Source organism: Belonocnema kinseyi, chromosome 8, assembly GCF_010883055.1.
Source record: "Belonocnema kinseyi isolate 2016_QV_RU_SX_M_011 chromosome 8, B_treatae_v1, whole genome shotgun sequence".
Lineage (NCBI taxonomy): Eukaryota > Metazoa > Arthropoda > Insecta > Hymenoptera > Cynipidae > Belonocnema > Belonocnema kinseyi.
In genome coordinates, this window is record NC_046664.1 from 88897266 (window position 1) to 88911403 (window position 14138).

Below are 14138 nucleotides of genomic sequence, written 5' to 3' on the forward strand. Positions count from 1 at the left end.
TTATTGCAAAAACTTTAACCACATTTTTTCAAATATCTTACATACCACAACTTAAATCGAAAATTGTGATTCAAACTTCTGAGGAATTACAGCTATAAATTGTGACTGCAATTTTTTTCGATTTGTTTTTAAAGAATGTTATCAAAGCACCTACGGCTTTGACGAATACATTCTCATTACGAAACTCGCGCTTCGCAGTCGATAATTTGTGTCTAATTAAAAAACTTCATCCAGATAATTCGTAAATTCTGTTAAAATCTACTAAAAACAACGCTTTAAACTTATGGATCTTTTAAAATCTAAAACTTTATATTTTAGAAAATGATCGAAGTTTTGGAACTTTTGTCTAGTAAGAAATTTCATGATAGTAGCTTCGGAAAACATATATTTTATATCTAGTAGAAATTTGATTTGATATTTCTCAATCTGATAAAAAAATTCTTTTTGTCATTTTTTTGAAAATTTTATCTGGATAATTTGCAAGTCTTCTACCCATCTATAACAAACTTTGATCAAAATTTCTAAAATCAAAAAAATCTAATTTTGAAATTGCTTTTAATTTTTTAATTTTGTTTGAAAATATATGTTCAACGATGATGAGGATAAAAGGGCTGTAAAAAGAAAAAAAAGGAGATCAGAAAGGAATTAAGAAGGTGGAGAAAAGAACAAAGTAATGGAGAAGAATATAGGGGAAAAAAGAAAGTGTATACTGAGTTGTGTTATTAAAAGAAAGAGGAAGAGAATAAAAGGTTTGAGGAAGAGGCGGAGAAGGCTAGGACGAAAGAAGAGGTATTGAGGGTAGTAAATAGAGAAAGAAAAAGAAGAAAAAGAGTAAACCAAGATATTCAAATGGTAGAATGAAAGAAATATTTTTTGGATTTGCTAGGAGGAGTAAAGAGAAAAGTTAGAACAGGAGAAAAGTATGGTAGAAAAGAGATAAGAAAGAGGACATAACAAGGGAAGAAATAGTTAAGGTTTTAGGAATAATGAAGGATGGAAAGTCACCTGGTCTAGATGAGATTCCAAATGAAGTATGGAAATATGGAGGGAAGGAACTAGAGGAATGGGCTTGGCTAATGTGCAATCGAGTATGGAGAGGAGAAGAGTGGCCAGAGTTATGGAAAGAAGGACTAGTTATACCAATAGTAAAGAAAGGCAAAGGAGACTAGATTAAACAAAATAGGGGTGTGACGCTGATGCCAACACTGTATAAAGTATATGTCAATGTTTTGTCGGAGAGATTGAAAATAGAAGTTGAAGAAAAAAAGATCGAGCCGTTGAATCAGACAGGGTTTAGAAAAGAAATGGGGGTAATGGGCAACATATATGTTCTGAACTATATAGTAAATAAGAGGATTAAAAGGGAAACAGGGGCAATGATAGCAATGTTCGTTGACTTAAATGCGGCGTTTGACTCACTAGAACGAGGCGAAATCGGAAAAGTTATTGTTAAAAAGAGTATAAGAGAGGGATTCTTTCACTTGGCCAATCCCCTTTTCCTACATTTTTCACATTTTCTCCCCTTTTATTCATATTTCTATTGCTTTTTTCTACCTCTAATGTCACTGTATAGGGAAAGTGATCCGAATCAATATAATCACCTACCTCTAGTTTCTTAACCTTCTCTATTACCTCATCATCCACTATCACATAATCAATTACCGTTCTCCTTTTACCTCCTGGGCGTGTATATTCTCCTTTCTCATCTTCCTCTACATTTCCGTTTAAGATATACCATCCCAACTCCTTCAACCTCTTCAACAACTTTGTTCCCTTCTTATTCAGTACCTTATCTTTGAATTTACTTCCTCTCTCTTCTCCCCATTTCCTTCCTTCTCTGTTTCCTGTTCTCGCATTGAAATCCCCACCTATTGTCAGCCTTATCGCTTCTTTATTTTCTTCAATCAGTTCTTTCATCTCCTCTACTTTCTCCTGCATATCACCGTTCACAGACTCCCCCACTACCTTTTACTTCTCTTCTCCCATCTTCACCTCTTCTACTATTCATCCTTAATTTTGTTCTTTCCTCTCTTTCTTATCTTTCCCTGTTATACATTCTTTTTTTTTACTCCCATCGCCATTCCTCCCATTGCTCTGTCCTTTTTATATTTCGCTTTGCACTTTCCTTTTCTAACCTCTTGGGAACCTTTGCCTCACTCTTTCCCATACCTTTTTATCTAGCCACGTCTCCATCATTATGACTGCATCCCATTGTGTCAAGTTTCTCATAAACGCTCGACCCTTTCTCTCCAATCCTGCTATATTCCAGCACAATATCTTCCATTCTTCCCTACTTTTGTTTCGCGGCTGTTTTTCCTTCTTACTATTTCTTATTTTCCTATCTACCGTTCCTTCCTCTCCTAGTTTCCATGCATTTTAATTCTTACTATCTGTTCCCTTTCTTCATCCTAATCCCACCACACTCCGTCCATCTGTATTTTCTGAGAGAGTTCCCCTGGCCTCTCACTGATCACGTTTTCGTTTCGAACTTTTCTCTATTTCAAATTCAAATAATTCCTTGGAAGCAGAGTATTGTTCACACTATATTTTTTTTCACCGATTGGGATCAAAGAATGAAATCTTCTGGTACCTGTGATCGCTTGAGCTTTTCCAAAGCGACTCTTTAAATTGTAAGCTTTTTGTTGTGATCTTTCTCAGAGCAAAAGAGCAACTTTATTTTGGGTAAAGCCTTAGTGCCTCATTTGTACAAATATTCAGCTGTTAAAATCTTTTTGTTGCTTGGGCGCTGTGAACTAGTTCGACCAGCTTATTGCTTAAGAGTTCCTCCAATACCATCGCATGGACTTCTACCGTGAGACGTACACTGTTAAAAATTTCTGCTGGAAACTTCCACTACATGGATTGGAAGTTTATTTTCGAAACGTAAGGTAACCCTAAAATACATAATGTTGTGGTTTCTAAATGCTGGCACTGGTATGCTAACTCACATGTATTTTAGTTTTATAATACAAGTCCAGTATCAGAACACTTCTTCCTTGGAAAAAAATCAGTTTTCTGACGGAGCCAAAACTTCTGTAAATATATTGTATACAACGCGCATATTCATCAAATTTAAGGAATTCATGGAATTTAAGAAATTCATGGAATTCACAGAATTTACGGAATTTATATAACGACCAGAATTAACGCATAACAAGGAATTAGCGGAAGTCATGAGATTCACGGAATTCACGAAATTTAAAGAATCTGCGGTAGGCACGGAATACAAGGAATTCAGGAGATTCAAAGAATTCCCGGAATTCACGGAATTTATGGAATTTACGGCATTCAAAGATTTTACGTAATTCACTTAATTCAGGAAAGTCACATAATTCCTGGAATTCACGATATTCAAGGAATTCACGAAATTTTTGGAATTCGCAGAATTCGGACAATTTTCGAAATTCATGCAATTCACCGAATTCACCGAAATCAAGGAATACACGGAATTTAGGGAATTGACGGAATTAATATATTAATTTATTAATTTACGGAATTAATGGAATTCACGGCAATAATGAAATTCACGTATTTCATGGATTTCACGTAATTCATGGAATTCCTGGAATTAATGGATTTCACGGCATTCGCGGAATTCAAGAAATTCACGGAATTCAACTAAATCATGAAATTTAAGGAAACTGTGGAATTAAAGAAATTCACGAAATTTTAAGGAATTCATTGAGTTAATGTAATTCAATGCAATCACAGAATTTACGGAATATATGGAATTCATGAAAATCCGCGAATTCATTGAGTTTTATTAATCACGTGAATTCATTTAATCCCTTTAATTCCGTAAATTCCTTGCACTCCTTGAATTTCATAAATTCTGCGAAACCCATGTATTCCGTAAATTCTTGGAATTCCGTGAATACCATGAATTTCGCGAATACCATGAACTCCATGAATTCTGCAAATTCCATGAAAATCATGAATTCATTTATTTCTATTAATTCTGTGAATTCTGTAAATTCCATTATTTCAGTGAATTCCGAGAATTCCATGAATTCTGTGAATTCCACAAATTTCATGGATCCCGTGAATTCTGGGAATACCTTGGGAATAGCCTTAATTCCAAAATCACGCTAATGATATGCGAGATTGATAAAGGTACTCAGCTATAATTCTCACCATAAAAAGTTGAACTGCGCTTGTATTATACTCTAGATCGTCCGAAATAATTGCATAACTGTCACAAACAACTCTATTATCCTGTTGAAGTACGCTACTGCGGGATTGACAGCAATCTGTTGTTTATTCCAAGATTTATTCTGTATTACGTCTTAAATACTAGTTTCGTGATTTACACCCGCTTTAAGAGAATCTTTGGAGTTCTTCAAAAATTGGCTTTTAATTTTTGCAATGAAGTCATGTTTAAGAAGATCGGCCAGATGTTTGGCAAGTTTCTCTAAATATAAATCACTTTTATCGCAAAAAGTTTCTACGGAAGCACGATCTTTCGAAGTCCAGCCAATGTACGTAACACTTTCAATAACGTTGTTTTTCAAAAGCTTTCGCACTTTACTTATCAAGGGTTCTACGCCTGGACAAGAATTATATAATTCAAAATAACAGGCAGGTAATTTAGGATCGTAAATCATAGAAGACAACATTGTTTTGTATGATGCTGAAAACTCAAGAGTTTCGTCCTCAGCAACAACTAGTGTTCCCCTAGCGCTGGCAAAAATACATTCCTTAGGCCGCAATATCGCAAACTTTGAAAAGCCAATTTTCAGTTCGGAAACTTTTGTTTGTTGTTGTGTGCAATTGTACAGCTTTACGAGCTAAACTGTATGGAACTCCAAACTCAGATGTTATTTTCCGAATTCTTGAACCCTTTAGTACCATAGCCAGAAGTTGGTCTGCATAGGAACTACTGAGTTTTTATTCAATTGTTCCTTAATTTCGTTTATTAAATCTTCTATGTATTTCTTACTGGCATCAACTTCAATGTACTTAAACACTTTTACAAATTATACATTGAGAATTGCCTTTGTCTCAATCCCTTTCTGAATTTGTGCAGCTTTTGTTCAAAGACCTCTACTATTTAAAATGAAGGAAATCCCTCAAATCTGTAGGATTTATTTAATTTAGAAAGATCTTCTTTCTCTCGGTATTTCCTTCTAACTCTCTGAAAAAGTCATCATCAAATTGAGATAAATCTCCAACCAATTAAAAATTCGTTTCTTCAGGAGAGTCTTCGGCAGATGGAGGTAAATGCTCTACGTCATAATCAAAAGAAGGAAAACCTTTTTGATTTTTTTATTTCTAATCGACATGTGGTACAAATTTATTTGTCTAGGCTAACGAAATACGTTGCACTAATTAATTGTGAAACTTAAAATTACATAAATTAGCCTTACCCTTAACGAGATTTCAGACTAAAAATGACGAAACGTGAATTTAAGGTCGAGAGGATTTTCATTTGTCTCAAAAGCAATTGGTTTGCAACAAGAATTATCATATGCGACTAACTTCACCTAATCTTGCAGCCTAAATAATTCTGGTTGATTTAATAAGATATTCACGTTGCTCAAAACCAAATTGGCAAGAGAATGACACTTTTTTTCAACGACTTTTTCTCTGAGTGTTAATAATAATTATGAACATAAATTTTCATACACAATTTTTGTTAACAAATACACAAATATAAGATTTTGTAGGAAAATGGTTTTAAGCAATTATTTATTTTAATGTATTTCATACGAAAGCTTTGGATTTTGAGTAGCTAATCATTGCAGATACCGAAAACATGAGTTTCGTTTATATTAGTTTCTTTATAGCATTATTAACACTTTTTTATTATTCTAAACAAACTGAAAATAAGTTTTAGTTAGTTATTGCATTGATTAATGTCAGTTTTCAATCAATTTAAAAGTAATTAAATGAATAGTACTTGTTGGGTAGTTTTGTCCAATAATGTACTCTTTCCCCATTGTGCGACACTGGGAGAGCACCACGGTGGCAGCGCACGGTCCCACTAAAATGACATTATCTCGTGACCTAGAAAAATCACCATTATTTCTTTTTGTAAATTGAAGCTGAAGTTATAAAGAATTGAATTCTGTTAAGAAGAGAAGAGAATTTTTTCCCCTTCTTGACCAAAAACTAAATTCAAAATTTTTTTTGACATTTTTTTGGTCAAAATTTAAAAAAAATGTTTTTTAATTTTTAGTTTAAAGTGTAAACTTTTTTCCATAACACCTACCATTTTTTATTAAAATTCGTTGGATGGTTTCAGAAATAGAGATATTTCACAAAAATGTGATGCCGAAATTCAACGTGACCTAACTACCGTAATTTTGAAAATTTTCAAAAATTCTTCAGACCCCACATGTCTCTTATATAAGACTTTAATTTTCTCAAGTTTACTCACAATCTAACAACCACTTGCATATCCTGATATTCCTAACGTGTACTGACCATTTGTCATATTTTCATAGTCACCTGATATACGACAGAAAGGATTTTTTTGCCGGAAATGGACAAAAATTCTTCATTAATCATAAAATTTTTTTATCTTAATGCTGAGAAAAACTTCTAGTAGAAGGACACACGGTGCAAACTTGTTTTTATTTCCACAGGAATTGTTGGTTCAAACTTCAACGCATTATCCATAAAAAAGATATGTAATTCAAACTGCAAACTTCAAACTTCAAATGCATGCATTTATGTTCTTGTAAGCCTCACACCTATAAACCCCAAAATAAGAAAATCCTGACCAAAAATCAATTAGACTAGAAACCAATAGAATCTAATCATCTAATAAATCGGTCAAATGTAGAAAATATGACCCGTACATTTTATAACTCATTAACCTTAAACCTGTAAACTTAAAACCTAAAATCTTTAAATCTATCAAGTTAAAACCTAAAAATCTATAAACCTGAGTTGTGTTTGCCTTAATAAGAGAAGACCTGAAACATATGCCTTCAAAACTATGATTCTAAAGTCCAAATAACCCAAATTTTGAAACTATTGACTCAAACTTACACCAGACAATTAAAACTTAAGTCCTCAGACTAAGAACTTTTAGATGTCAAACCCAACAAAAGCAAACCCTTAAACCAATACCTAAAGCCCTCAAATCTTTCAATTCCAAATTTCTATAGCCCAAATAATTAAATTTTGAAATCATAAATACTGCAATAAAACTCAAAATAATCGGACATAAACCCAAGAACTTTAAGCCTGTAAGTCCTGATCCTTTTTTTTATTTAATCGAACAGGGGGGAAATGCTTTACTCACAATCTTTTTTCACAAATTGCAGAGCTATAGGTGTCCACATCTTTTTTCTTTGGTAAGAGTTTTGCAAAATGAAGTTATTACCGGATCAGATGAAATTACTTCGTAATGCATTATCTCTTCGTTATTCATGCTTCGCTGGTACATTCAGCTGTTTTCAGAGCTTGCTTTTGGAAAAACTTTGTTCTATGTTTTGAATTTAATCAAGTCAATTTCATTTCCACATAATATAACTTGAAGTACAATCTCGGCCTACATTTCCTGTATTTGTACCTCAGAACCTTGATTAAAAATGTTAACGTTTAGCTGAAGCTGATTTTTTATTAAAATTTAAACTCTTGATTTCATATTTTTCTGTAAAACTTTATTTTCTCCCTTAGCCATATATTCTTGAAAATCTAAGTGGTATAATATTTGTAATAAATACTCCATAAAACGAATCCCGCTTTGTAATATAGGAACACCAAATGCGTAAAATTCTATTTCACACTTAGTTTTTAATACCATATCAACATCATTCATTCTATTAGGCTTAGAACCACATAAATTGCTGGAAGAAGAAGATACTTGCCCTTTTATCGCATTACCTGCTTTACCATCAGGCATACTACATTTCATATTAAATTTTATGTTAAAATTCATATTATGAGACTCCAAACAATGATTTTCTTTTCTTCTAGCATTGCATTATAATATTGATAGTTACTTGTTTTTACTGAAACAGTTTCTTTTATAAACTAAAAACTGATAGAATGGCAATAAGATACTGAATTTGGTTTGGAATTAACCCACAGAATTTTACTACTAGCTCGCAACCTAAGTGGTACAAAATATGTTATGAAACTGACTTGCCAGACGGATCAGAGTTGTCACAGTATTCTTCTAAGGACCACGACTGTCTTGTCGTTTGTTGTTCACCATCTGTGCCCGCACCCCATTTTCCTTAAAAATGTATTTGTTCCTGCTTTAAAATTTGAAGTTCTTTTTTATTAATAAGCTGAAGTTTCCTGCGAATTGTATGATGAAGTAAAGAAATAAAATGAACATTTGCTCCTGAATTATTGATTTCGATGTGATTAGGGTAACAATCTTGCTTGCCTTTTGTTATGTCATCGTAAGGTGGATACATTTCACTTCAAAAAAATTATAAATTATGCTCTCTCATTTTTCGTTATTTCTCTTGCGTAAGACGAACATCAGTAAACATAACCAATGCTTGATTTCTTTCACGATCATTGTAATTACTCTCTTCAGTTTTAATTTCTGATTCAGCATCGTTTACCTTAGGTGTTTCTATTTGTTTTACTTTCAAAACCATTTGCAGTTCATCATATGCATGGTTCGAAGCTAGTTCTGTTGCTCGTCTTATTTTATTTTTATTTGAGCACTTCTCGAACGATAAGCGTGGTCGATCTATTTTAACTATGACATTAGAGCTTTCGTCGTCTGTAATTTCATAATCAGGGTGGCCACAACTTTAAATATTCTAATTTTTCTGACAGTTCTCTGACTTTTCCCTGACATTTAGATGAGTTTCCCTGACAGAAAATTATTACAAAAGCGAATAAGGTTTCAGTAATGTGCCAAGCAAAATAGTGAAACAAGCCAGAAAAATGTGCTTTAAATGGCAGTATGGATAAATTAAGGTCAGACAACTAATAGGTGCCACTAACGAAAAACAAAATGTCATATAATGGATATTTTATGCTATTTTTTTGTTGCTATTTTTCACAACTGTAAAAAGTTTTTTTTTCTAATAGTTTTTGAGAAAACAGAGCGGCGCTATCGGGCCGTCAACTCAGCGGCACCCTCTACAAAAATCATGAAATTAAAAGAAATAACTAGGTTACATTTTTTGCTATTTATCTGCTTTCTAATGTAATATAAAACATTTTTTCAAACAAACCCTTATTTTAAAAAGCAACCCTCTGTGCTGCAAAAACGTATTTTAAAAAAACTATCTAGATGAAAAAAAATACTTATAAACTATTATCACAGTATTTTTATAGCATAACTGAGGAGCAAAATTATTCTTCACCCTTAATCGTTACAAAAACAACCCCCATATTTGTATCTGAATACAAACCTGCAGACTGATGCCAAAAATTGTATACATTAACTGCTGAGATTTTTGTGCACTTTCTTTATTTTCCAATGGCATATCAATCGCTTTTGTAAAATTTACTCTTGTATAAAAAAACAGCACCCTGTAATGAAAACACGTATTGAAAAAAATCGTTATCTACATAGATGAAATTTACTTATAAAATAGTAAAATGGTACATTTTAGCATAATTATTTCTCACCCCTAATCTTTACAGATTTATATTATCGCATAATATAAAGTCGCTGATTTATTATCTCCTTCAAATACAGGGTCGTGGTGTTTCTGCTAATAAATATTCAAGATTCGAACTTATCAAATTTCGATTTCATTGAGTTGATTCGGTTTCTTGATTTTTCCAGCGGGTTGATATGGTCAGGAATGATGTTCCAACTACCCCAGGAAACCACACCTAACGTGAAATATGACTAAGTTTGATGAGAAGACCTTTGAGAATCTTTTCGACTCTGCTGCTACCGAAACTCCTCAAATGTCGAACTTATCCAGATATATCAGTCACCTGGGTGGTCGACAGACCCTATGCTCTGAAGTATAAAATTCTAGCACCCTAAAAAAATACCCTTGTCGCAAAATTGGTCTGAATTTGATTGCTAGTAGAATATGTAAATTTTTGGAGTGAAACCCATATAAATTCGACCTTATCCAGGTAGATCGGTAACATGATCTTTTTATCGACTCAATGTTGTAAGAAATCAAGTTTTAGTATCCCTATGAAACTACCCTTATCGCAAAATTCGTCTGAATTTTTATAGTGGTAGACTATGTACTTTTCTGGACAACTGCATTAGGAAAACCCATACAAGTTCAACGTTATCCAGGTAGATCGATCACGTGATTTTTTTATCGACTCAATGCTGTAAATGATCAAGTTTTATTAACCCCAAAAATCTGCCCTTATTGCGAAGTTAATCTTAATTTTATTGATATTATATGACAATTTTGTACAGAAGGGGATGCATTTTTCTAATGTGATTTGGGCAAATGGTTCTCATGAATAAAAGATCAAAGATAAAACACAGATAAAAGCCAAAATGTATTTTACAACATACATGTAGATCTCCAGCATCCGTGTTCACAAAAGTGCTTTCTAGGATTTCAAAACAATTTCAACTTATCTTTAAAAATAATTTTAATAAATATTTGAACAAATTATTTTAGACAAAGTGTGCTCTCAAAAAATTTGCAACCGTTCTGGAAATTTAGATTGTTCTTGATATAAAATTAAATTTTACTCGTTAGTAATTGTTGTGCTGGAGATTGTTTAAAAGCATGAAAAGATTCATCGAAAAAAGTCAATTATATCTTTTGAATATACACACATAGACTGGAAAATAATTTTGATGAGAAATATTTAAGCTTAAAAGTGCCATGTTACTATTTTATAAGTAAGCTCTATCTATGTATATATCGACTTTTTCAAAACGTGTTTTCATTACAGGATGTTTTTTTATATAGTAGGGTTAATTTAACAAAAGCGATTGATATGACATTGGAAAATAAAGAAAAAACACATCAATTTCAACATTTATTGTATACAATTTTTGGCATCAGTTTGCATCAGTCATAATCTTGCTCTTTAGTTATGCTTTAAAAATACCGTGTTAATATTTTATAAGTATTTTCCTTTTAGATACTTTTATTTTTTTAAATACGTTTTTGCAGCACGGGGGGTTGCTATTTAAAATAAGGGTTGATTTTACAAAGATTTTTATATCACATTGGAAAGCGAAAAAATATTTAAAAAATCTAGCCTAGTCATTTTTTAAATACTTTTTTTTTATTACAGGGGGTAATTTTTTTTAATAAGGTTTGATTTTACAAAAGCGATTCATAGCCCTTTGTAAAGCCACTGAGTTTTCTGACCTGATTACTTAAAAAAAGAAAACTGTTAATAAAGAAATAAATAAAAATAAAAAACTAAGAATCGAATTATATTATTAAAGAATGTACATTGGAAAAAAATATTTATATTGATATTATGAAGTGCTGAATACTAGGATGGCGCAAGCCTTGCTCTTATCTGTCTCCCATGCTTATAACACACTAAAAACAAATGAATATTCTTAAAAACATGTAAGTGTCAAAGAAAATTAGCTTGCATTCAAAACGGAAAAATGAGGTTTGCCAATAGTCTGCACGTCTCTAAATGATAAGTTCACTGCCCGGGTACTTTTTTGCGTATTCTACGAGAACTTTAAAAAAATTAAAATTTGTATTCTACGAGAAGTTTTTAAGAATTTAATTTGTGCTAACTGCCAAAATAACTATCAATTATAAGTCTACCATCAGGGTGCTTTTTTTGAAAAACGCCGTTAACTGCGAAATGTGTCGAGTCTTGATTTGGCAGATAGCCTTGTGTGACCGTTAACTGCAGGCTCAAATCATTGACATCCGAATACGTCACAGAAAAATTCGAGAAAAAGCCGCAACGAGCAGTTACGGACTTTACTAAATTATCGAGCGATGATCTCGAGCCTTCGTGATTTCTAAAAGGTACGTACGCACTTACACCGTTCTCCGGAATCATCGAACCCCGAAAAAAAACGTCTGTAATTCGAGAAACGCCGTAACTGTATTTATTTTAAGCTGCGAAATTCTTTTGCCGTGAACGGTGTTTTCCCAAATAACGACAGGCCTATTTCTGAGGTCCGTGATTCGAAGAGAGCCGTAGCTGCCCCCCAATGGGCACAAAATTTGGCGACGTCTTTACGACGTTGTTACGACATCTTTACGACAACTTTACGATATCCTATATCCATGTCGTTAAGGTGTCTTTACGATATCATAAACACGTCGTATGATCTGACGATGTCTTTACGTTCTCGTAAAGACACCAAAACGACGCGGACATAGGATATCGTAAAAATGTCGTAAAGATGTCGTAAAGATATCGTAACGACGTCGCCAAATTTTGTACCCACTGGACCGCTACAGCGTTTTTTGAATTTCAGCATCCCATTCAACATCGTTAACTGCATTTTAGATAATTAATTAACATTTTTTAACAATTCTTGTCGTAAAAATTAAAAGTTTGTATGCAAATTAGTCAAGGACAACAAAAAACTGCAGAAAATGAATTAGAAACCGCGATACACGTGAGTAAAGATTCGAACAGTTTGCGTCAATTTTCTCGGCTTCGTTCATTTTGCAGTTAAACGGTGTTTTCTCAAATCACTGCAGAAATGGTGTCATGCAAATGTTTAGCAACAAAAAGTTGTAAGTTTGTTGTTAAATTACAAATTTCCGTTAATGAAAAATAAGAATTGCACAATTAAATATTATACCTGGAAGCCTTACGGTCAATTCTAAAACAGAAAAACCAAAATCCACTCAGAATTGCACTGTAAGTCGATTTTTATCCAAAAAATGTGCTTTTCCTCCCACTGTGGGGTGGTCTCTCACACTGAAATCTCAGAGTCCATCTTCTAGCTTTCTGAACGTGGAGTGACTAATGAAATATGCTTCGTTCTCTATCTTAAAAGCCTGTTTCTCTAAAATATTTGTATATATACAATTAAGATATTTCCCTTTCGGTGTAGACGTGTCAGTATCCAAGGTCTTTTATTTCAGGCTCCATGCACTCTACTGGGATTCTTTTTATAAACTATTTGTTCGTTAGTCGTCGATCTTACATTCTCTCAACATGCCCGAACCTTTTTAACAGATTTTTTTCCCATATGTCAACTAGTGTCTCTTCTGTACCACAATCTTTAAAGATTATCTCGTTTCTGACACATTATGTGCGAGAATTTCATTTCAATAGCGTTAATTTTATACTTGTCCTTTCCTTGATAAGTCCATATCTCGCACAGTCTCTACAAATATAGAATTATATATTAGCACTTTAGCTTTGATATATTTTTAATTTGATACTGAGCCTTATTCTGCCGATAACATTCTTACCTTCGTTTATGCGCATATCTAACTCCTCATCTATCTATCCCTCCCTAGTGAATAAGCTACCAAGGAATATAAATTTATTAACTTATTCTATTCTCTTATCATTTAAGACAATGTTGCATCTGGTTTTTTTACTCATTCCTTCAAATATTGTAATTTTCGTTTTATTTACGTTAAGTTTAAGGCCTATGCTCCTCATGCTTATATTCAGTTTGTTCAACATTCTTTGTTAATCTTCACTTAATTCTGTCATAACAACCTTAACATTTGCGAACGCTAACCCACGTAACCTTACTGTTTCAAAATCCACACCTTCTTCGTCCAAGAAGGCCCTTCTTGGACTCTTGTCCATGAATATAATAAACAGCCATGATAAAATTACGCATCCTTGTCTAACACGTTGCATAATATCAAACCATTCACTCTCTGTTTTCCATTAACCCTTACACTTAATTTTCTACCAGTATATATTGTTTTTATTGCTTGCAGGAGCCGTCCATTTACTCCGTACTATTTCAGGACTTCCCACTGTTTATTTACTTTAAAATTTTTTCTGTGATCTAGCATAAGCTAAATATTGGATTCGTGCCTGATCTTGCTGGCATAAATCAACTTTGGACTTGCCAAATGTTTTCTTCCGTTATTTTTATGAATTCATTCATGAATTAACAAGTGTTCGATCATCACAGTAGAAAAAAATTTCATAATACTTGTAGGCATATTATTGGAAATTGTACTGTAATAACTAAAGACATTAACATGTACCAGGTGTATACATATGAAACCGGTATTTTTTCAAGAAAAAAACACATTTATTTGAAGAGAATGATAACAAATATTTTATTCAAAGTATGCGCCCTCGCT

The 14138-nt window shown here is 32.9% G+C and overlaps 1 long non-coding RNA gene across 3 annotated transcripts in view; it reads right to left on the reverse strand.

Moving 5' to 3' along the window:
• Positions 1-7682: 7682 nt before the first annotated feature.
• The window catches only part of LOC117177802, a 14471-nt gene continuing 8015 nt past the window's right edge, over positions 7683-14138 (reverse strand). Inside the window, exons 3-4 of one of the 3 annotated variants that reach the window (XR_004467763.1) lie at positions 12659-13189; positions 7683-8787 (exon numbers count right to left, since the gene is read on the reverse strand). This is a non-coding gene — a long non-coding RNA (uncharacterized LOC117177802). Of the gene's footprint in view, positions 8788-9566; positions 10229-12658; positions 13190-14138 lie in introns of those variants that run through there. The other 2 variants (XR_004467765.1, XR_004467764.1) reach the window with 2 other exon arrangements.